This window comes from Lepidochelys kempii, chromosome 11 (assembly GCF_965140265.1).
Source record: "Lepidochelys kempii isolate rLepKem1 chromosome 11, rLepKem1.hap2, whole genome shotgun sequence".
Classification (NCBI taxonomy): Eukaryota; Metazoa; Chordata; order Testudines; family Cheloniidae; genus Lepidochelys; species Lepidochelys kempii.
In genome coordinates this window covers 44,595,406-44,621,462 of record NC_133266.1, presented here as the reverse complement: position 1 = coordinate 44,621,462, position 26,057 = coordinate 44,595,406, and the positions used below count along the sequence as shown (strand labels likewise).

Sequence of the window (26,057 nt, the reverse complement as noted above, 5' to 3'; positions counted from 1 at the left end):
GAAAGTAAACATGTATTTCTTAAAAAAGAACAGGAGTACTTGTGGCACCTTAGAGACTAACAAATGTATTAGAGCATAAGCTTTCGTGGGCTACAGCCCACTTCATCGGATGCATAGGATGGAACATATAGTAAGAAGTTATATATACACATACAGAGAAGGTGGAAGTTACCATACAAACTGTAAGAGGCTAATTAATTAAGATGAGCTATTATCAGGAGGAGGAAAAAAAAACTTTTATGGTGATAATCAAGATGGCCCATTTAGTCAATTGACAAGAAGATGTGAGGATACTTACACCAGCTAAGAAACATGAAGCAAAATGTTATTATTTAATATTTACTCTATTCAAAATTAGCAGAAAAATATTTGCTTTTTTCAGCTTTAAAATGTGAAACCAAGGCTACTGACCAGCAAAGGCTACAAGAGAGGACTAACATTATTAAATAGGTGGAGTTTATTGAAAATGTTTGCCTATCTCCTGTGAACTACATGGGACTATGCATAATGTTTGTTTGTTCTCTCTCCCTCTGGAATGTTTTGTCCAATTACAATTGTTTGGAATATCACCCAAAATCAAAAAGCAAGGATACTTTCATGGATGTGAAAGTGTGTTTGTGATGGCTAAAAGTACCAAACATACTACATGTATAGGATGTATATACATATATGTGACCACACTAATCACATAATGAGGTTCCAAGGATCTAGAGAACTAAAACATGGCTCAGCAGAGCTCCGGGCAACCATTGCTTCCACACCACTGCCTGGCAGTGCTGCCATCAATGACTGTAAACCATGGGCGATTAAGTACCACAGGAAGCACCGCTGACAGAAGACCCAATTGGCAGCACTCCCCGCGACCTCTGATTGGTCCAGGCATATTACTTAAGCATGGACGAAGTTCAAGGAACCTGTTTGTGCGATCCAGCAATACCCAACCTGCTGCTACAACAGACCCTGCTCTCATTCCCTGCATCAGACCACAACACCGTTCTTTGGCTCTGACCATTGGCTTGACTGCTAGTCCCTCACTCCAGCTATGATCTCCAACTAGACTCCTCATTCCTGACTCTGGTTCCAACCTTCAGCTTGTTTCTTGGTTTCTGACTTTGGCTCTGACCCCTTTCCGCCAACACCCACTTCAATCAGTAGGCACTACTCCTGCTGCAATCAGTTGGCCTGATTCCTGGTCCTACCCACTAGCCAGACCACTCACATCTCGGTCATGACAGAGCGCAACAGTAGCACTTATGCAATATGCAATGCTGGGGCTTGTGTAAAGGCCTATTGTCCCAGGGTGGCATGAATGGGAATGTACAGCTTGTTCCTTCTCTGGCACATACACAATTCCTTGTGGTGACTTCTGCCCCAGGGCTCTCCGAGATGGAACATTCCTTGCACAAAGGACACATTTACCCAGCAAATAAAGATGTGATTGTACAGCAGGTTGACATCCCCATGCTAACTTTAATCTAGCTACTGCAGTTAAGAATAGAAGCGAAGATGTAGCAGCATGGTCTTCAGGGCAGGCTAGCAACCTGCGTATGTACTCTGGGTCCCCGTCAGGCTTCTACTTGGGCAGCTAGCCTGCACTGATGCCCATGTCACCACATCTTCATTGCTGTTATCCATGCTACTAGATTAAAGCTAGACGTATGCCTACCCGCGCTACCTTGCAGTGTACACACACCCTCAGAGGAGCGCAAGGCCTGAGTTTGTGTTTGGCTGCAGATAAAGGAGGGGGTGCTTGTTACATCTCCACTGCCTTTGTGTGCCTACACAGTAGCCAAGAACCATCAGGGACTACTAATGTGCAAAATATATAGAATATGTTAATTGCTCAACATGAAATCATAGGGAGGGAGAAAGATATCTACAGTACACTACATTTCATCAAGCCAAGTACAATTTGGCTTGTAATATAACAAGAATTCTTTCAAAACCATTTAACTAAATGGTGTCTGTTACCATATATTTTTCACTATCTAGATTTAGGGTTTTTAGCTGCTATAAGTGCCATTAGTTGAAGTTGGGGGGTAAGGGGAGGAGGTTGTTGGTGATTTTTTTTTTTTGGAAGGACTTTATCCAAACAAACCAAAAAACCCACAGTCTTTGAAAGAGGGTCAGTGCCAAAAAGCCAAGTTGATATCTTTCTTCTAGGCCCTGGTTATCTTTATCATTTTCATAGCTGAACTTGTTTTGCAGATTGATTTTCATTTTATATTTTTTGCCAGAGACAGAAGTGTCTTGTCACCTCAATTTGGATGAAATGTTCAGAAGACTAAGGCTTTAACCGTCAATGAAATGGAATAAAGCAAAAAATCCTTATGTGCCTTATTTAAGGCCATCTTCCAGCTACAAACCTTATGTCTGTTCAAAATGGGTATAAATTGTAGGTTTCTTTAGGAATTTTTATTCCTTGGTTTGCAATTTCTGGTCCTGGCATGGTTAGTTTAAAAAAAAAAAAATCAGAGAAACACAACTTCTTCTATTTTATAAAAGGTACATTAAGCAAGCCAGCATCTACACATTCTGCTCCTTTCACCACTGCGCTTCCCGGGAGAGCCCTGCAGTTCCGCGGATACCGATTTATATCCACAGATATCCGCATCCACAGCTATAAATTCGTATCTATGCAGGGCTCTAGGGATTTGAAGGAATATAATAAGGTAGCTTTGAGGAGCTTCTCCCAAGCATGAGCAACAATATGGAGAAAACACGAAACTGCTTGTTTGAAAATTTAACAAATGGGTGACGGAGGCTGGCATCATGGGCTGATGAGAGGCAGGGGCTGACCTCTTGACAGTGACTGAGATGGTCGGTGAGAAGGATAGGTCACAAAGGATCTTGAAAATAAAGACAAGTAGCTTATGTTTGATGCAATAGAGAAAGGGGAGAAAATGGAGGCATGCAGAGCGAGGGGTAATATGGTGACACAGATGGGTTAAGAAAACGAACTTTGCAGCAGTATTCTGAACGGATACAAGTGGGGCAAGACTGCTTTTTTCAAGGCCAAACAAAAAGAATGTTGTAGTAATTGAGCTTGGCCTGGATGAGAACATCCAACCCCTTCCTAGCATCAGACCCCTTCCCACCTGATTCAACATAGCTGAATTATTCATTCAGTAGTTCTCTTAAAATTCACCTCAGGAGTGTTAACTATTACTCCATACAAAACAATAACATGAAATTAAATTTATCTCTATTGCAGTAATAGCGAACATATGAGAGATTATTAAAATTTAAACCCACTAAATTCACAACAAGATTTTCAAAGCAGAAAAGGTGCAGCTGAAAACAAAAGTGTTACTTAAGTGGTACAGCATTTTCCCTACAAAACTGTATTTATTTTATTACATTTTAATGACAGGAGAATATTGAACCATTAAACCGTCTTCCAACTGTGTTTTGGCCACAACAAAGGCAGCTGTTTGTATATCTATAAACAATGTAAATATCCAAAATATGTTTAACTGTCAACCACTTGGAGAAAATGGAGGAACTTAAAAGGAAGAAGAGACTGCATCTCTCTCTACCAACAACAGCACTTTTCAACCTACGGATTTTGTCTAAAAGAATACAGTAAAAAGTTTAGGTTTCATATATTTGGACAGGAAAGGGGGGACAGGATGACAGAAATTATCAGAAGGGTTCTTAAATTTAAAGCTTTTTTTCAAGCACTCCCATATAAAAAAATCCCCACTACTACCATGCTATTTATTAAATTAGTTTTAATAATTTTCTACTACAATTGAGTTGGCACATCTCTTACTATTTCAGCTTTGGTTCAGAGGACTGATATTGATAACTCCAGGGGAATCAGGGACATTCACCTCTAGGTTGCAGGTTCAAACACACCAGGTCATTACTGACCAAAAGCTATTAATATCAGACATTACTTGGTGCTCTGCAATATGCAAAATGAGTTTGGAGGTCTCAGTGCAGTTCCCAATACACAAGCATGCATACCACAAAAGCCACCACAACAGTCTGTAATCTGCCTTGGACGACAGTCCCAGCAGAGAAGGCAAGGCTGGAGCATGCATGGAGCTTAGGTTATCCTCACTCCCAACATTAGGACAAAAGCATGTTTATAGGACACATTACACTGATGCTGCCCATGCTCTACAGCACTTGTTCTGTACCTACACAGAGTTTAGTCTCCAGTGCTATTAATTGGCACCCGCCTAAGCCCTAAATTCACACACAAATTTGAGAATACTTTAACTGTAGTAAGAGACATTGAATATCTCATTTTGAAATGTATCATCTTTGTCCTGGAACTTCCAACCATTACCAGTTTTCCCAGATAACACCACATGGAGTGGGGAGAAAAAGAATTAGTTTTTACCCATAGCAATACTATGGAAATATTTTTGCTCAATTTACTATGGAAAGCAGCTAAGCTCTGTAACTTTAAAATATTTAAGGCTTCAATCCTTAGTTGGGAGACATGACTCAATAAATGAGGGCTATGGCTTTCTCAACCATGGGATGCTGTTCCAGGAAGGTGACCTGCTGGGAAGAGATGAGGTCCATCTGACCAAAAAGGGAAAGAGCAACCTTGCACACCAACTCACCAGCCTAGTGAGGAGGGCACTAAACTAGGTTCAAAGGGAAAGGTGACAAAAGCCCACAGGTAATTATAAAAAGGCAACCTTAACCAAGAACTAGGTTTTGTGGGGGATATGGAAAATTACAGTAGGGTCATAGGAGCAACAAGAGGGAACTCAATAGGGGAATCTGCTCAACATCTTCGATGTCTATACACAAACGCAAGGAGTTTGGGAACAAATAGTTTAGGTGTCTTTCTAATGTCCTTCGTTCTTTGTAGGTAAAAGCCCAAACCCTTCAGACATCCAGAGAATGCACCCTTCTCTCTTCCTCTGAGGTATGAGGTTTAGGAAAAACAGATGGGCCACAGAACATGTGGCTAGAGGCTCTCAGGATCACTCCTATCTTAGGAGTATCTACTTACTGCAAGTGCGTTTAGCGGCGATCAGCACTTTCCATCCTCTAGTGGATAATTGAACAATATTCACTCATCCTGTCACAACTAGATTTCTGAAGAGGATTAAATTCTCAGATCCTTTCCACCAGTGTTGAATGTGCACCTCGGTGGGACCACAGTTTCATTCTATCATCTCTCACTAAACCACCCTGTGAGCCTCTAGCCACATGTTCTGTGGCCCATCTATCTATCTATAAAGGTGGCCTTTCTAATAGCTGTAACATCAGCCAGAAGAGTCAGGGAGTTAGGGTCACTCATCATAGACCCGCCATGTATTACCTTCTGTAAAGAATAGATCTTATTATGCCCCTATCCCAGATTCATCCCTAAAGTAGTTTTCGAGTTTCATGAGAGTCAGGTCATCCACTTATCAGTACTTTTTCCCAAACCTCATGTCTCAAAGGGTCAAGCTATTTTGGTGCCAAGACTTGTTCTGAGGTCCACAAGGAGGTAAGAAGCCAAGCAGTTTAAACTCTCTGGATAAAGAAAAAAAACGGGGGAAAGTAGGGATCATATCACAGTAAAGATCTACTACAAAGCACCAATTCAGGAAGAAGAGATGGATTAGGCATTTCTAGAATGAACAACAAAAATATCTAAAAAAACAAGACCTAGTAGCAATAGCAGACTTCAACTACCCAGACATCTGTTGGAAAAGTAATGCAGCAAAACTCAAAATTTCCAATAAGTTCTTGGAATATTTCGGGGACAGCTTTTTGTTTCAGAAAGTGGAGAAAGTAATCAGGGGAACAGCCATTTTAGATTTGATTCTGACCAAACGAGAGGAATTAGTAGCCAATCTGAAGGAGGAAGGCAATTTGGGTGAAAGTGATCATGAAATGATAGGTGTTATGATTCGAAGGAAACGAAGGAGTGAGAGCAGCAGAATAAGGACAATGAACCTCAAAAAAGCAGACTTTAACAAACTCACAGAACGGATAGATAACAGAACGGAGTTCAGCAGAGCGGGCGGCTTCTCAAGGAAACAATATTAAAAGCACAACTGCAAAGTATCCCAACATGAAGGAAAGACAGGAAGAATAGTAAAAGGCCAATATGGCTCCTTCAGGAGCTCTTTAATGACCTGAAAATCAAAAAGAAAACCCACAGAAAGTTACAACATAGATGAATTGATAAGGAGGAGTACAAAAGAATAGCAACAAGCATGTAGGAACAAAATCAGAAAGGCTAAGGCACAAAATGAGATACACCTAGCAAGGGACATAAAAGAGAAAAATAAGAGGTTCTTTAAATACATTAGGAGTGAGAAAAGACAAACGAAAGTCTAGGTTCTCTACTTAGTGGGGAATGAGAAACTAATAACTTCAAGATGGTGAAGGTATTTAATACCTACTTTGGATAAGTCTTCACTAAAAAGGGTAACAGCAACCAGATACTCAACACAATTAATATTAACAATAAAGAGGAAGCAACACAAGCCAAAATAGGGAAAGAACAGGTTAAAGAATATTTAGCGAAGTTAAGTCAAGTCGGGAGGGCCTCATGAAATTCATCCTAGGGTACTTAAGAAACTAGCTGAAGCAATCTCAGAACCATTAGCAATTATCTTCAAGAACTGATGGAGGATGAGTGAGGACCCAGAGCAATGGAGAAGGGCAAACCTAGTACTATCTTTAAAAAGAAACTACAGACCACTCAGTGTAACTTCAATACATGGAAAGATACTGGAACAAATTATTAAACAATTAAATTGTAAGCAGCTAGAGGATAATAGTATGGAAAAGGATAATAGTATGGAACAAATCATCCCATATGAAACTACATTTCCTACAATCTTATAACCAACTACAGATATGTGGTCTAGATTAATTTCCTATAAGGTAGGTCCATAACTGGTTGAACAACTGTACTCAAAGAGTAGTTATCAATGGTTTGTTGTCAGATTGGGAGGTCAGATTTAATGGGGTCAGTCCTGGGTCCAGGTACTATTCAATATTTTCATTAATGACTTGATACTTGTAAGCTTTGCAGGTGACACAAAGCTCGGAGGGGTTTGGAGGACAGGATTAGAATTCAAAAGAACCCAGACAAATTGGAGAATTGGTCTCAATTCAACAAAATGAAATTCAATAAAGATAAGTACAACGTACTTAACTTTGGAAGGAAAATCATCAAATGCACAACTACAAAATGGGGACTAGCTGGATAGGTGGTAATACTGCTGAAAATGATGTAGGGGTTATACTGGATCACAATCCTGGGTGCCATACTTTAGGAAAGATGTGGACCAATTGGAAAGAATCCAGAGGAGAGCAACAAAAATGATAAAACCTGACCTACGAGGAAAAGTTTAAAAACTGGGCATGTTTAATCTTGAGAAAAGAGGACTGAGGTGGGACCTGATAACAACCCTGAACATATTTGAAGACTGTTATAAAAATGAGGGTGATCAACTGTTCCCACATCTACTGAAGGTAGGACAAGAAGTAATAGGCTAAATCTGTAGCAAAGGAGATTCAGCTTAGATACTAGAAAAATCTTTCTAACTATACAGGTAATTAAGCTATGGAATAGGCTTCCTAAGGGAGGTTGTGGAATCATCATCATTGGTGGTTTTTAAGAACAGGCTGGACACCACTTGTCAGGGATGGTCCAGGTTTATTTGGTCCTGCTTCAGCACAGAAGACTAGACTTGATGAATTCTTGACGTAACTTCCAGCCCCACATTTCCATGATTCTATGATAAAGTCTCAAGGGGACACAGGAAATCATCATTACATGGCCGCTGCTACATACAATGCAATTGTTCAGTATGACAATTGTAAAAATACTGGTTTAATCACAACTAATCATGTATGATAGCTCAAATTCACATATAAAAAGAAAAAAGGCAAGAGAACCACAAGTCTGCAAACACCTAACATTCTTCACAGAAGTCTACAAAAACAATAATCCATTTAGAAAATCTTTTGGGAAATAAGGTCTTCTTGCAATACTGCAAAACTGTTATAAACAATAAACTAAGCTGTCCATGACTTTGTATAATTGGCCTAATGATGTTATTTGCATAAATATTTGTACTTTATCAAAATATGAGACTGTGTGGATTTCAGTATGTATTATAATGAGACTACTTCACTTCCCATTCTAAAAGATAAATGAAAGACACACAAATTCTTTTCTCAGAGCACTAATATTAATACACTGTGAAAGGAGAAAACTGATTCATTCCTAAAAGTATTACCATACATTAAAGAAGAAAACCATTCCCCAAAAAAATCAAATTTAATGGTTCCTCATTGGAAGAAGCTTTGACTATACATTATATACAGGGATAGTGAGACACTTGAGAAGTTTTGTGGTTGTACAAAGCTCATGCCAATGGCATACATGACCAGTGCTGCATACAGAGGTCTCCCATGAGGCAGTTTAGATTAATAGGACAATAGGCCTGAATATGGTGCAAAGTGGCAACTACATCAGCTTAAAGACACTGGACAACCACTAAGCACCAGAAGGAAGCGTCAGTGCTTTAAGAACCTGCATAGTAGCTTCTATGTCACTACCCCCACTGACCCCTTGAGGACACTGGCATAGCTTAAAATAGCCTTCAGTGTTCAGTTTGCTTTATGTTATACCAAGGAACAGACCAACACACACCAGCCCAGGCTCATGGGAGCACAAAGGCCACCTTTACATGCCTCCTCCCAAGCTGCATTATGCACTGCTCAGCTGTAGATGACAGTCTGGCCATAGTGTCTTATGATTTGTGAATGAAAGCATATGTGCTACTTTTCTGTGATAAACACAAACATTCTGGCACTAATGTCCATTTGCACACAAGGGAGATACCTTTATATGCACAAAACTCAACACCTGCACTTGCCGAAATGTGAATCTACCAACAGGGTCCTCAAGGTTGGTATTCAAAAAGTATGTGCAAAATGGTGCAGCCCCAAACAGAGGCCAGACTGAGGGGGGCATTTTTTGAAATGTTGCTGTTTCCTGGAAAAGTGAAAGGATTTCCTTATCATCCAACTGCTGAGTATGAAAATAGAAGTTGCCTATTAGGTTTATTTCTCCTTCCCCCCACCCCCCTCACAGTTAGGGCTTGTCTACACAGGCACGTTATACCAATATAAACTAAGCTTGAATTTAAACTGCTGTAGTTACACTGGTATAATTCTGATGTGGACACTGTATTCTGGTAGAAGACAGCCTTTTTTTGGTTTAGTTTATGTTATGTGGGAAGAGATTTAAGTAAAACTGAAAAAGCATCACTCTTATAATTGGAATAAGAGTGTCCCAATGGAGGTTAATACTGGTATAACCATATCTGTTTAAATATGCTGGTAAAACTTTCCTGCCTAGACAACCCCTTAACAATACAATTTTCCTGGTTTGGGGGTTAGCTGCACCACTGTCCCAGTTTCATCTTTCTCAGTGCACCCTCCTCAAGTCTTGGGTCTCTAGCCCTTACCTGATCTGGGGGGAATTCCGCAATTCTATCACTCTTAGGACAGGCCCAGTGTACACTCCCCTGCGTGTACCAATCACTCTTCAGTATGCAGGCCCATCTCAGTTTGGGTAGTTACTTGATCCTCCCTTTGGGAACCTGTGGCCAGTAAGAAGAACCAACAACCAGTGAGAAGAACCAACGTTAAAAGAATCCTTTCATTTAGCAGTTGCAGCAAAACAGAGAGAAATTATTTCAAAACAACCACCGATCTGTACATGGCTCTTTTATCTAAGGTACGTCCATCTCATAATAGCAATCCATAGGCAACTGGCTATAGCAATGTATTTGAACAATCATTAAGTGAAAGCTGGTACTTGACTGTTAGAAAGGGCCTCTTTGTTCTTGCCCTAGGTTCTACCACCCAGATAGATCCCTACATCATCCCAATACATAACTCAGAAGTCCTATGCTAGTGATAGATCCAGATGCAGTCTCAATGAAGAGCACCCCTATATTTGTCAAATATGTTGATGCTTCATATCAGCTGCAAAGATGCAATTAGAAATTTAGGGGCTGTTCTATATGGTTATTTCTGCAGGGTTACATTTCACTTCTAAGGAGACTAAGTCCCTACTGTATTCATCAGCTAGAACATTACCTAAAATATAAATCAGAATATTTTCTGACTCACCATCCAAGTATGATTTTACTTTTGAATCAAAATGTATTATATTCACTGTCATAATTTTTAAAAGTATGATCATATTTTGTGATATATTTTGCCAATCAAACATTCTCATCTGGAGTTTACAAAGAAATTAAGAATCTGAAAATCTCCTGTCAACAATCATATAATCTAATCTTTCAACAGAAAAATTAGGGTGAATACACATAGATTTAAATTGAAAGGTCCTAATATTGCGTAAACATTTAGAGAATTTTAAAATCACATTAAGAGCACTAATATCCCTCCCTCCCCCCCAAAAAACCCCCTCAGAACAAAACAACAGATTACAGCAGGTTGCATCATTGCAAGATTAAATTAAATTGACTACATTTTGCAATGCATATGATTGCACATGCTGCCCTTGCTTCTCCTTCTATTAAAATTAAACCTAATTTTTGTTATTAATTAATTACTATTAGCCTTGAAGATAATAATTAGAGGAGATTATGACAATACTACTGGCAAACCAGATAGATCATAGGCAAGTGGTGCATTTGGAAAAACATTTGCAGACTAAGCAAAAATATTTTACAAATTTAAGAGATTTCCCATAGGATATACACCTGATCTGGCTTCAGTTTCAGCACTCTGGCTACCATAGCTTAATAATCACATCAATACAAATTCTACAGGTATCCCAGCTACCCTGAGATCCGTCTCCCACACTCTCCACATGAATTTCACAAAATCAATCATCTTAATATGTTTTGCAACCCTGCTTTTCCCTCGGTTCTAACAACGTTTTTCTGCACATTAGCGTATGCTTATCAGATGCTGGAAAAGATCCTAACCAAAATGTAATCAAGGAAGGACACTATTTGCTGCATTTGATAACAGCATCAACATACTGTAAAATATTTAAGACCTTTTATAGCTTTGGAATTAAAATAGTTAGTAGCTTACAATTATTGTGGCAGTGCCATTATAGACAAAGGTATCTAATCATTTCCTTATCAATGAGTAACAATACGCATGAAGCTAAAGTTTAACACGCAGCACAGGTCCCCAGTAGCCAATATGATTACTCACTTTCATTTACATAGATTTGGATTTGACTTTGTTCTAAATTTAGAAGGGGGGGATGATAAACTCCTGATATTTTAACACATTTTTCAGGTCTAGAGTGAAAGGAGGGAAGCTGTTAATTGATTTAATCATTCTGATTTGTAGGATTATTGACATCTAGTGAGTCCTCTACTCTGACCACCGAGTCTCCCCGTTGGGTCAGATTCACCAAGAGTCAAATTTAGGTAAGAAATCAACCATTTTGAGCCTATTATGCACCAAAACAAAACAATGGACTCCAAATATTATCCTTGAACTGTACTATGAACAGTCCACAAATAAGCCTCAATCTCTATCAGCCCTATACCTTGCAAGGGGCTTTGTCCAGGAATATCTTTTGCAGCCATGTGAGAAATCAGAGACTGATATCCAGCCAACAGGGTTAAGAATGCTAAAGAATCCTTGTCTTCACTACAGAAAAGGCAATTTTTCAAAAGCAAACATCTTCTTTAATTTTTATGGAATGTAGATACAAATTATTTACAACTCCAAGAATTAAAAAAATCACGTGTCATGCACCAAAAAATTCTGATACGACAGATTTCAATTATGATTTTCATTCTGACAAATTTACTTTTTTTCCTGCCAAAATCAATATTTTTTCACATAAAATATTTTGTTATTTCTTTCACTTGGTCTCAAAAACCCATTTCTATTGATGTATGACAGTATTTGAGTTTAACCATGAGGTAAACTCATCAGGGTCAGCCCTATACTTCTGCCTGGGGTTGACCTCACCCAGTTTACCTGGCAGCAAAACTAAAGCACCTTATCTTTACTGTGTTTTTACCTCAGGATAGCTCATATACATCATGACAGGTTTCAGAGTAACAGCCGCGTTAGTCTGTATTCGCAAAAAGAAAAGGAGTACTTGTGGCACCTTAGAGACTGACCAATTTATTTGAGCATAAGCTCTAGCTCACGAAAGCTTATGCTCAAATAAATTGGTCAGTCTCTAAGGTGCCACAAGTACTCCTTTTCTTTTTTCATATACATCAGTTACCCTGAGGTGAAAAATGCTTTTTTTTTTTTTAAATTTATTTTATAGCAGTGAAGGCATATTCACCCTTTGGGAGGAAATACCCATGGCTAATGCTCAGTACCATGTTTATTGCCAGGCTCTAGATGAAACCATAACCTACCATCTCCAGAGAGTAACACGGTCATTGTGACTCAGAACTACTGAATTTGGGTCAAGAATTAAATAAGGATTCCAGAGACCCTTACCTCCCCAAAAATAAAAACTGTCTGCTAACTGCTGAGCACAGGCCTCAACAAACTGGTTTAATAAAACAAACACAAACAATTGGAAGGAATAGGGGATAATAAATAAGGGAAGTAAAAATAAGAACATGTGTTTATACAGGCCTAATAAGGTAAACATCAGAAGTCCCTTGTGGACATCTACTGGCAATTTCCTGCAGGTATCATGGTAGAAGCAGATCTTGAGGAAGGATTTGAAGCACAGGGTAGTGATTTTACACTGCCACTGTGGAAAGGCATTCCAGGTGAAATTTTCAAAAGCATTAAAGGAAGCTTGGCACCCAGCTCCTAATGACTTTCAATGGGAGCTGAGTGCCTAACTCCCTAGGTACATTTCAAAATCTCACCCTCCAAATATAAAGGTCAGCATGCAAGAAAGCGCAGAGATCTGGGTGGAAGAAACTGATAAACAGGTGATGGCAGCTGGCATAGCTGCGGGAACAGAAGGGACAGGGAACAATATGATATGACAAAGAGTGGATAAGTAGGGAGGGACTAAAATGTGAAGGGCCTTATAGATAAGTAAGAAAGTAAGGACCAGGAGCTTCTATATGAGGAGGTGGGCAAGGAGGAGCCAGCAGAGAAAATATGCTGATAATAAAAGTCTATGGAACCTTTCTATTGTTTGAGTAATTATGGTGCTGCCTGGAGTTCCTCCCACTGTGCTCCACTATTCAAGAACGGACTAGCAGCGATCAATAATTAATTTATTCAGGAAGACAAGAGCCCCTCTAGCATACACTCTGTTAGGATATAGATATTCAGGCCTGTCTGTAAAGGCCTATACTCTAAGAATTTAGGTGTATTCTTATCACTTGGCTAGTTATAGAGGTATAAAAGAAAGAATCAAAATCACTGTCTGCCGGTGTAAGGGCCTTCTCTTACTGTGACAGTCTGAGACCCTGTGCTTAGGCTAAGATCTTTGGCTAAGCAGCAGAGGCAGCCATAAGCTGGTAAGCGAATGGTCACATCCTCACATTCCAAACTAGTCACACTGAAATAAGGTGCTATTGGGCTGTTAGGAATACAATCCTGTCCTGATAATGCCTATCGCCTCCAGAGAAAGGGAAGTGCCTAGAAAATGTAAAAGAAAATTTAGTTTTATAGCATCCTGTCTGGCAAGAACTCACTTATCAATAGCTGCGATGTGAAATCCTCACTTCTGTGTTGTCTTGTCATTATAGTTCCCACTTTTCTATTGTTTATTTGCATGGTCTCTGGTTCTGTGATTGTTTCTGTCTGCTGTATAATTAATTTTGCTGGATATAAACTAATTAAGGTGGTGGGATATAACTGGTTACATAATCATGTTACAATATGTTAGGATTGGTTAGTTCAATTTCAGGAAAATGATTGGTTAAGGTATAGCTAAGCAGAACTCAAGTTTTACTATATAATCTGCAGTCAATCAGGAAGTGTGTGGGTGGGGGAAATGGGAACAGGGAATGGGGGTGGGGAAACTGGAATCATGTTTTGCTAAGGAGGGAAATGGGAACAGGGAATGGGGGTAGGGAAATTGGAATCATGTTTTGCTAAGGGCAGAAATGGGAACAGGGACACAGGTAAGGCTCTGTGGTGTCAGAGCTGGGAAGGGGGACACTAAGGAAGGAAACTGGAATCATGCTGGCTGGAAGTTCTCCCCAATAAACATTGAATGGTTTGCACCTTTGGACTTCGGGTACTGTTGCTCTCTTTTCATGTGAGAAGGACCAGGGAAGTAAGTGGGGAAGGAATAAGCCCCCTAACACACCCTGTCTGAAGTCAGGGGAACCTCATACTAAATTCCTGGGGCCCCTTCTTGTGACAACAACATTTTTTTAATTCTCAAATTAAATATGATCACATTTGCCACAGCTCCTAAATTCAATATATTTGACTGTCACTTGCAACTAACTCACCTTTAATCCTGACATATGCCTGAATGACATGTACCTGTACATTCTTATAATAATCATCAAGAAGGATGTTGAAAAATTGGAAGAGATTCAGATTCAGAGCTGGTCTGGAAAACATACCTTATAGACTTATGAAACTAAGTCTATTTAGTTCATCCAAGAGAAGGTTAAAAGGTGACTTGTTCAGTCTATACGTAGCTACATGGGGAAGAGATTTCTGATAATAGACAGCTCTTTAATCCAGCAGAAACAAGCATAGCAAGATCCAGTGGCTGGAAGCTGAAGCTAGACAAATTCAAACTAGAAATAAAGCATAAATTACATGAGGGTAACTATCTATTGGAACTACTCACCTACACATGTGGTGGACACTCCATCTCTTGTCTTCAAAGTCAAGACTGGATTTATTTCTAAAAGATACGGTTAAGCTAAACCATGAATTATAGGATTGATGCAGGAATTACTCAGTGAGGTTCCATAGCCTGTATTATGCAGTAGATCAGTCCAGATAATCAAAATGTCCCTTGGTCTTAAATTCTCTGAATTCCTTACTGTATCTCAAAGCAGAGCCCTATTCTGAAGAATGTCTGAAAAAATGGCATTGTGGGTCCCATGTTAATTTTCCTCTTACTAATTTTCCATATTAAATTTACTCCGTTTGCAAGTAAAAGATGTGTCTTTTGAAAGTACCGGTGCTGCAAACATGCCCAGATAGTACCACGCATCATCCACAACCACAATAAAGATTCTACAGCTGGAATTTAATTAGCACTTTTTTTTGTTGATGTGCATGCCCAAAAACAATCCAGCTCACCCTCCCCCTGCAGGGCTAACCTGCAGTAAAATTTATTTTGGTCAGTAAAGTAAGCACAGATGTGACTCAATATATACAAAAAAACAGTTGAGTAAGACACTCTATTTTACACAGTCACTTTTCTGAATAGAACAGCATTTTAGGTAACAGACTGATTCAACCACCCACTTGGCTTGCATAATTACTCATGACCACACACTGCAACATATGGGTACAGATCAAAAAACAATGGCTCACAGAGCCCTGCTCCCATTACATTAATAGAGGATGTGTGGAAAGTATGCTTCAGGAATTCTACTGTAGCCTGATATTAATAATATCATACATAACAATCTCTTAGGAAACAATAGATCTGATAAAGGATCAGAAAAATGGAACTAAGAAGATTAAATAGGTTGGAACTAGATGGGATGAGTGGAAGAGGGAAGGGGGAAAATATCTTCCATTAGAGAATGGTCATTTTCTCTTTTTAAACAAATATTATAATGATTGTAACTCCTTCAGTACTATCATACAAGGACTGGCTAAAATACAAGTCTTTCAAAGTACTAGGCAGAATTCATTACGCCATTGGTAAAACACAAATCATTGTAAAATAAAAAAATCACCCAGACACTGTTTGAAAATGAAGAACTGGGGAGAGAACATATAAATTGATAAACTATGAATCCTCTTAAGTATCATCACGGGAAACTTTAATGATAAAGTGGACAGAAACAAGTTGAATAAAAAGGCTAGAATTAGAGTTAAAAAAAGAGTGACTGGTAGAATTTGACCATAAATCAGAGCAAGGTGTAGTTTAGTGCCTAATCCACCCTCAGCAAACTCCCCATCATCCCTTTAAATTTTGCAATAAAGTACATAAAATATGAAGAAATGGAACTATAAGATGTGCACCATGTTCCCCTGTCCTTCCCACCACTTCCAAAACACCAAGCAATAAGCTCTGTACTCGAGTTTTAACTCAAGTTCTGATGCCCACTCTCCTATGGTCTTGGGCAAGTCTCTACATCTCTCTGTTTGCTACCCCTCCTGTAAAGCAGAGAGAACATTTTCTTCCTACCTACCTCACTAGGGTCTTGTAAACATTAAAGGAAAGATTTTCAGAAATGGGTGCCTAAAGTTATCGTCCTGAATCCATGTTCAGGCATGTATATTAGTGGCTTGATTGACAAGAGTCCTGGGCACCCAGCAGTTCACATTGAGGTCAATGTCTGCAGTACTTCTGGGGCACTCACTATACTGCTGCTGATTTCCTATGAAATGAACATGGTGAGTAAAAAAAATTGTAAAAGCAGAAAGCCTGCCTGGTGAGTTGGCCCTTCAAAGATCTAAGAGTGGAACCTACTCAAATTTAAATGTTGAGAAGATGTTTTACTGATTAAATACCAACTTCAGGGGCTCGGTTTAAACTTTACTGAGTTCTGTCCAGTGAAGATACGTGTGGCATAGGAAGGGCATACTTGTAACTTTCAGAGAGTCTTTCAGAGGATCCTTGATCCTCTCACACCAGGTTTACTTCTTTAAATAAATGGAGAAACTCTGAATTTATAACCACGTTAGTGAGGGGAAAATCAAGTCCAGAATCTCCTAAAGAAATAGACAGATAATCTGAGGAGGGGAGGAGGGGAGAAAGTCTGCATAACTGTAGATCAACTCTTAAAGACAAGAAGGAGAAGTCTTGGTGTACATCCTTTAAATATATTTAGGCAATAGTCTCATGATACTCAGATACCATGGTAATGAATGCCAACATAAGAACCTGGATAGATAAACAGAACTTCTTGACATCACACCACCATGTGACAACACAAGCTTGGGATCCTCCAAAGCCTAATGTAAATTAAAGCATGTATGAATGGTAAGAGGTGGACCGCACTCAGCTCTCAACCATACGTATAAGTGATACTGCCATCTAGTGAATGACCCATAGAGAATAACAGATTACTATTGCCAATGGCAGAAGAGATAGAAGCCTGTGATTTTTCAAGATAAAGGACGAGGGTTCTAGAACCAATTGCATGTGTGTGTGATTTCTCTTATAATAGTGACTACAGCAGATAGATACATTATAAGCAGCTGACAGATCACTGTTCTTTGTCTGGCACACTGGGGATCAATAATTTTAGATTTTAATGGATTAGGAGAGGAGATGTCAATGTAACAGATTTTTCTGATGATGCTGAACTACAGTAAAACCACGCAGTTACAAACATCTCGGGAATGGCGGTTGTTCATAACTCTGAACAAAACGTTATGGTGGTTCTCTCAAAAGTTTACAACTGAACATAGACTTAATACTACTTTGAAACTTTACTATGCAGAAGAAAAATGCAACTTTTAATCATCTTGATTTAAATGAAACAAGCACTCAAACAGTTTCCTTACCATGTCAAATCTTTTTTTTAAAACCTTATTTTTTTAGTAGTTTACGTTTAACACAGTACTGTACTGTATTTGTGCTTTTTTTTTTGGTCTCTGCTGCTGCCTGATTGCATACGCCCAATTCCAAATGAGGTGTGTGGTTGACCAGTCAGTTCATAACTCTGATATTTGTAACTCTGAGGTTCTACTGTATCTGACTGGAGGAAACAGCCTTACAGAAGATATCAGAAATGACACAAATGTGACTGAATGTACTCTAGAGGGACAAGCAGACAAGGAAAACTAGAAAGAGCTGTGGGTAACAACAGATGTTCTCTGTCAAGAATTTACATGAAGAGACTGAGACAGCAACATGTAAGTGCAGGAATAAACAGACTGCTCAACAAGTACATAGCTAGACACACAAAAACACATTCTCTATCAAAAAGACAATTGCAAGAGTTCTTTTATTTCCCACTCGTTCTCTTCTTGTTGCTGCTTTGCTTTCTTTTTTAAAACCACAAACATGCCCTCCTTTCTTAAGGTCCTTTAACATCAAGGCTTAAAGGCCTGAAACTTAACCTCCTTTTAAAAATAACCTATTTGTTTGAATCCAGATAATTATGTTTTTACTTTAATTCATAAAAAAAATCTTAACTAATCTTAAAAATTAAAAACAATTTAACTCAGCCCAGGACCTATGCCTGTGAGCAATCTTGCAGTTAGAAGGCACTGTGTACATGCAACAAATAAAAAACCCCTCATAACAAGGACACAAAATGTCAAGTGTCAGGGCTCCAAGAGGTTTATTTATTTTTAATCTTAAAAAGTAACGGGGAAAATATTTAGTCCTGAAGCATGCTGACAGTCTAACAAAATCCAAAGTAAACAAAGATCAAGATTGTGCTGAGTGTAGCACTGCACATAGTTACAGCGTAGCCGGTAAATACTTCTGCCTTCAGACACATATGTTAAAATGAATTTTATGACACAAAGCAATGCGTGCTTTTATTCTAAGAACTAAATTTTCCACAGCTGGTTAAACTAGGATGACAAAGAAGAAACAAGTGCTCACTTTCTTTAAAACTCTTCTTCCATTTTTTTCCCACTCTTTTTCCTCTTTTGGTTTCTTCTCTTGCCTTCCTTTGCCTTATTAAATTGTGTTCTCATTTGTTTTCCATGCTTCCTAAACTGCTTCCCTCTGTTCTTGGTTTCTTTTAATGTTTATTCCCATCTCCATATTGCTTAGTCTTTCTCTAGTGCTTTTATTTCCCACTCTGTTCTTTTCTTGTTATTTTGATTTCCCTTTTTACATTCCCTTCCTTATCTATTTTTCTGCATCTTTTTCCCCTTGCTTATTCTCATTTTCTTGCCAGTTCTATAGCTCTTCATCAGATTCCAGCAGACAACAGAGCTCCAGCACGGTGAAAATGGATTGCAAATGACAAAATATTTGAATCCTCTGCTGCTTTGAGCATGGAGCTTGTCATTTCAGAAGTAATGCTCCAATTGGTTTCCTGGTCGTCCCTCAGGTATTTGATAGGGATGTTATGTTGCTAGGGCAACACTCTAATTGTCCTGGGACGCTGGGCAAACAAGATATTTTCCTGGTCTGTCTGAAGGTCACCCTGACACTCTGACAATTAAGTACGGGTGAACAAAGCAGCAAGCAAGGTGATCAAAAAAGCATCAGGCAGACCAAAGCTCAATAACATTTCCATCACCATTAAGAACCCATCTGCACTACAAATACAACAAAGACAAGGGATCTGGTTACAGCACTCTGAGCGGATAACACTGAGGAGGGAACCATAACACTGCTTCCAAAACCGGCTGAATCCACTCCCAAAGCTTTAGAATGATCTGGGAACTCGGTTAACATCCTGTTTACATTGCCATGAACCAGGGAAAGAAACCACAAGGAGTGCAGGGAAGCATCCGAAAAGAAAGATGTGACCTAGGCCGCTGGAGTCTCTCCCCAGCCCAAGGCGGATTAATGCCACAACCAGACACTTTTCAGGCCTTTCCTTCATGGCAGTTTTATTCTTTAAATGTAAACCTTAGGCAAAATATCAGATCAAAGCAGCTCCTCCATCCACCATGGGCTACAGCTCCCAAAGGCTTTTCCTCTTGCCTTTCTCAGTGCTTAAAGGAAGACACATCCTTCTCTTCAATCTCCCTCTTCCAGGGCCTACTGCACGAGCCCCATCTTCCTCCCGCAGACCTTTATAGGGATTACCTGACCCCTTCCCAGGTGTATCTGATAAGCAAACAGGGCTAGCTTATATCAACCAGACAAACCTCCCTTAGATTTCAAAACCGGAAGTATGGAGAGTCTTTTAAACTCATTAGGTTGCTCCCACTCGTTTTATAATTTTCACTTAAAAAAACAAACTTCTTGTGTGTGCACTGCATGTCCCCTTCCAGGCCTGATCCACACAGGATGTGGATGTGCCCCAGCTCTCACTTCAAGAGTCTGGCTCTTTAGTTCAAGCTATACAGCCTCATGAGTTTAGTTCTGGAGTTCCTTGATTCAGACCCAAGATGTCAGGCATCACACACAAAACTTAGAGGTTCAACCCACCGCTCCGACTGTAGTTCTATTTTTACTCTGAAAGACACAAGTAACAAGCATGTGCACATCTATGCAAAAACTGGGTGTACATTCACGAGCATGTATTTTCTGTTCATTGACCAGGACCACTGCACGCAGAGTTCCCTAATCATGAATGGCCACCGGATCCATGTACCCACAGATCCACCAGCCCTACCAAAAAAAAAAAAAAAAAAGTTCAAAAGCACACCTTCATATGACAGTTTCATTATTCTTATCTCAAAGCATTTAAAGACACTGGGTGGGTGGGTGCTTCTAGAGAATTAGTAAACACGTAGCTCTAACTGTGATCTGTGGTTTCGATACTTTGAAGCGATTAACATCCCATCATCCTGACACGTGGCAACTACTAGAAAAGGAGGAAAGGTCTTTTCCTCTCCTCACACGCTTCACAGTTTTGAAGAGTGTAGACTCTTCCTTTTATTTTTCCTTTATTGATATTAACATGTAAGGACAGAAAGAAAATTGTCATATTATCTGTGCACTCTATTACAAATCTTATAAGCAATTTTTCCTTTAAAATTAATAAATGTGTGGGGGCGCGTGTCACTTTACACATTTTAAGTCATAAGAAAACCATCAACCTGATAAATAAAGCAACACTCACTCACATAAAAAAGCCCACAATATTGTGTATTACTTCTTTATCTTAGCTTCTCCCAAAACTTACACATGCCATAGCAGCCTTCTGTACAGCACTCTCTATTTGCTAATATTATTTTACTGGGAGAGGGAAGAGAGGGACTTATTTTACCTCTCTAGATCTTAAGAATGACCAAAATACTTTTTCAAAGCCATCCAACCTGTCCCAATGTGATTCTCTCATATGATGCTTTCTTTACTAGGTTTTAAATTCCTTCACAGAGGGATTGTTCTTGTTTTACCAAAATCTGAGAACAATTCTTACAAACGGTAGTGATTTTAAAGAGGTCTAGGTCAGTGGTTCCCTGGGGATTCAGTTTAATTTAGACACATGCCATGAGGTCCAGTTTAAGTTTTTGTTTGAGTAGATTTTCAAGCAGACCAAAATAACCTCTAGTACTTCCAGAACAAGTGATTCTTTCCTAGTTTTCAGAGTAACAACCGTGTTAGTCTGTATTCGCAAAAAGAAAAGGAGTACTTGTGGCACCTTAGAGATTAACCAATTTATTTGAGCATAAGCTTTTGTGAGCTACAGCTCACTTCATCGGATGCATTCAGTGGAAAATACAGTGGGGAGATTTATATACATAGAGAACATGAAACAATGGGTGTTTATCACTACAAAAGGTTTTCTCTCCCCCCACCCCACTCCCCTGCTGGTAATAGCTTAACTAAAGTGATCACTCTCCTTACAATGTGTATGATAATCAAGGTGGGCCATTTCCAGCACAAATCCAGGGTTTAACAAGAACGTCTGAGGAACGGGTGGGGGGGGGGAATAAACAAGGGGAAATAGGTTACTTTTTATAATGAATCAACCATTCCCAGTCTCTAGTCAAGCCTAAGTTAATTGTATCCAATTTGCAAATTAATTCCAATTCAGCAGTCTCTCGTTGGAGTCTGTTTTCGAAGTTTTTTTGTTGAAGGATAGTCACTTTGAGATCAGAAATCGAGTGACCAGAGAGATTGAAGTGTTCTCCGACTGGTTTATGAATGTTATAATTCTTGACATCTGATTTGTGTCCATTTATTCTTTTACGTAGAGACTGTCCAGTTTGCCCAATGTACATGGCTGTTTTTCTTGTGCTCTAATTTTGGGTCTTCGCCATCAATCTGGATTTTGCAGTTTGAGTGTATCAAGACATTCAGAGATTATGGGCTGGTCTCTACACTAACGCTATAAATTGATCTAAATTACACTAGTTCAGTTATGTAAGTTATGTAACTGAAGTCGATGTAACTTAGGTTGGCTTACAGCAGTGTCTACACCGCACTATGTCAACGGGAGGTGCTCCCCATCGACCTAGCATGTCTTCACCAGACCCAATAAATCAACACTGCTGCATCAATCGCAGCAGTGCCGATTTAGCTGTTATTATAGACATGGCCTAGGTATTTGACACCCAAGCTGAGCTTCTGCAACAAAGTGAAGATTTTTCAGCCCAAGTAGAATTGTACTGGCTATGTAAATATGGATCAGATATAATCAGTGCAACATATCCCCACTGAGAGGTACAGTTAGTGGTCTAAGTATAGAGTTGGAAGCCACTAGAATCTATAAATCCCTGAATGGCTGAAGTCTAACCTTAATTTCACCAACACCCTCAGTTGCCATGGACACAATATTTAACACATCTCAGTTTCCCTATCTGTAAAATGAAAAAAAATTATCTTTACTTTGCAGGAGTATTGTAATGATTAATGAATGTTCATAAGACATTTTGAAGATGGAAATGCTACATTAAAGTGCCAGGTAGCATTAATGAGAAGGTATCTGATCAGGTAAAAGCTTAGTTTCCAAAGGTATTTGGGAAATAATGTTTTCAAGCCTTCTGCACCTTTATTTAAAAAGAGTTTCTCATTACTAGAGGCCAAGACCAAAAATGGTCAAACATGGCTACCTAAGGTTAGGCACCTAAATCACAGTGGCCTGATTTTCTGCTCTGAGCACCCAAAACTTATACGGACTGTAGGCATTCAGCATTTTTGAAAAATCAGGTCACGTTGATTTAGGGCCCTAACTTTAGATAGCTATGTCTGCAAACAGTGAACCACTCAGTGGTTCTGAGAAATTTATTACATCCAAAAGAATACTAAAATGTACATAATAAAATGCCATCACATTAAAAACAACAATAAATGGGTAAAAAATGAAAACATGGCTACAATTCATTTCTCTCTTCTCTTTGCTACCCATTCACAGGTTATGAGCTCAACTTATGCAGAGTGCAGTTTGACATCTGCAACTTCCCTCGAGTAAACTACAAGGCTGTATTCACTTTGAGCCATGTATTGTCTAATCTGTGAATCTATAATATGCTGTATAGGTTATCCTCAAACAGTGACCAGAGTGACGCTGGCAGATCAGATGCCATCTCATGCCAAGGCCACTGGGCCTCACTGAACACTGACAAATGCAGAGCTGGAAACCAGTCTGGCTCACCTGTGTGTTAGCATTGTTAACATAGATATTAGAGTTATACAAATGCGTTGAGTGTTTAGACTTTATAGAATGCTTGTAGAATGCTGCATGTATTGCTTTTACTTATAGTATGTATCGCATATTATAAGTTAATGTTTAAGTGTTTGCTCTGTAACTATAAAAATGTTTGCTAAGACTGTCAAACCCCCGCAGACAGGGGAGAAGCATTATACAGGGCTGGTCTGCCCTACCATCTTAAGTCAATTTAACTTACAGCGCTCAGGGTGTGAAAAAGACACACCCTCCCCCCGAGTAATGCAGCTTACATCGACTTAAGCACTGTACGCACCAGCGCTATGTCGGCAGGAAATGCTCTCTCACCGACACAGCTTCCACCTTTCACAGAGGTGGAGTAATTATGCTGACGGGAGAGTGCTCTCCTGTCGGCACAGTGCATCTTCACCAGACGAACTACAGAGGTGCAGCTGTGCCAGTGTAGTGCCGTAGTGTAGACTTGCCCCAATGTTAAATACTAGTTTACCACAAGAGGCATTATCTCTTTCCCAACAAAAGAAGGCCCATGGACACCAGACAAGCCACTGTAGAACATCAATGGACAAAACACTTTATCGATTTCAGGGGTTGGGGGGAAGCAGAGGGCATGTGCACAAGCACTCATCCCATACCAGCTTGAATGCTGGGGAAGGGAATAAAAATCCCTGATAAGGTGCAATTTTTATCCCTGTGCTGCTGGAACTCTGCTTGAGGGACTAAGATTTCAAGGGTCCCCAGCTGTTTAGCTTCGGTGAGTTCTACACAACATATAAAGCTTGCATATTATAGCAGCTACTATTACCTTTGGAACCTAAAACTGTATCTCATTCTCCACCTGAGGCACGTTGCGCATACACTAGGAAGAGTTAGTTTATTATAGAATTGGCTACAAGCATTGTCTTTGGAGAGAGATCTAAGGTGCTCTTGACCTGGGGTAAGTGAGTGGGAGTTGCACCAAGAATCACATCAGTACTCGGGTAAGGGACCATCTACCACAAAGGTCAAGCTTACCTGGTTGGCAAGATAGACTAGAGTGCCCAAAGGGGCTGTCTGTAACTCCATGTTAAGGCTGTTATAGTGCTTCAGAAGTTGACACTTGATACTTGGTTGGTGAAATCTAAGTACAGAATACACAACCAGTTTGGGGTTCATGCACTGTTTCTTGACAGTCTGCCCTGGGGTTCGCACTAACCATCATGAGTCACTCCAGACAGCTTGACAGCAAGCATTTAGACTTTGACATAAAATCAGCATATTGTACCATGTATGCCCATTCATAACAGTGTCACTTTGATATTAAGATTACGTAAAGTTACAAATGTGTATTCTTAAAAATAAAGAATTGCAGAACACTATACTTTGAAATCCCTTCATAAGAAGATATGCACTAATCAATAGCTTTCTATTTACATTTTCCATCACATATTTTTTTATTGAACAAACATTTAAAGTATTATATTTACCCACCATTTCTGAAGACACACTTCATGGACTTGCCAATCTCCCCTCTGGGAGAAACCAACATCCCCCTGACATCAAATACTTTGTTAGTACTGTCACCACTCTGCCATGTAGTGGCAGATTTCCCACTAGGGGAGAAATCAGTAATGCTAGTCTGCATATTTTCCTGGCGTCTTTTGATTTATTTACTCTATATACAAGAGTCTTTGGACAGAGGTGGTCAAACAACATTCAAGCAAACTCCTCTTTCAGAAATCTCAGCCAAAAGACCAATAACCAGTTTCAAGGCAGCAGCTCTGCCCCAAGAACTGACTCTACTTAGAGATATCAAGACTGAGAGGAAACTCTCTTGCTATTTGCAACACCTTCCCCAAAAGTATCATAAAACAACAGTACATCATTTCTTCAAAGCCTGTACACTGCTTACATGATAAGAATTTGTACAACCTTGTAATAGCACCATCTGGTGACTCCTGGCATAACTATATTTTTAAACTGCTTCCCAAATAATAGCTATTTAGAAGAAAAAATAAAGGAATAGCATGATTTCACTTGTCAGAACACCAGTTCTACAACATATGGTTTGTGTGTACTGGTTCCCAAAAAATGTGTAACACTCCACATTTTATATATTCAATATAAGTCTGAAGGATTTTGTGGGAGGAAATATCTGACAAGTCCCTACTATAACAACAGTCTGAGAAAGAGGAAACCTGCACCTGCTTTACCAGTTCACAAATTCACACACATCCACTAAGATGGGAGTCTCAAACTGGGGATCGTGACCCCTCAGGTCGCAAGGTTATGATGTGGGGGATGGTGAGCCATCAGCCTCCAACCCAAGCATCGCTTCGCCTCCAACAGTTTTAATAGCGTTAAATATTTTTAAAGTGTTTTTAATGTATGGACGGGTCACACTCAGAGGTTTGCTGTGTGAAAGGGGTCATCTATGCAAAAGTTTGAGAACCACTGCATCTTCATCAAGAAAAAAGATGATTCAGAGACTGACAGATAAGGCTGCGAGTCTGTCATGGAGGTCATGGAAGTCATGGATTCCGTGTCTTTCCGGGACCTCCATGACTTCTGCAGCAGCCAGTGTGGCTGGCCCAGGGGCCACCTGAGCAGGTGGCCCCCGGGCCAGACACACTGACCGCTGCTGGGGCAGTCTCAGGCCACTGTGGCCCTGTCCCCCAGCAGCAGCAGGAGTTTGGGTGTGGGAGAGGGCTCAGGGCTGCGGCAGGGGGTTAGGGTGCGGTAAGGGTTCTGGGCAGCGCTGACCTCGGGGGGATTCCCTGGAAGAAG

At 39.7% G+C, this 26,057-nt stretch overlaps 1 protein-coding gene across 12 annotated transcripts in view; it reads right to left on the bottom strand.

Moving 5' to 3' along the window:
• Window positions 1–26,057, bottom strand: part of OSBPL6 (oxysterol binding protein like 6) — a 230,339-nt gene that overhangs the window by 171,522 nt on the left and 32,760 nt on the right. Inside the window, exon 3 of one of the 12 annotated variants that reach the window (XM_073306013.1) lies at window positions 9,456–9,590. The exons of the other annotated variants lie outside the window; for them this stretch is intronic. The gene's annotated coding sequence lies outside the window, so the exon portion shown is untranslated. The remainder of the gene's footprint in view (window positions 1–9,455; window positions 9,591–26,057) is intronic. 12 annotated transcript variants of the gene reach the window in all.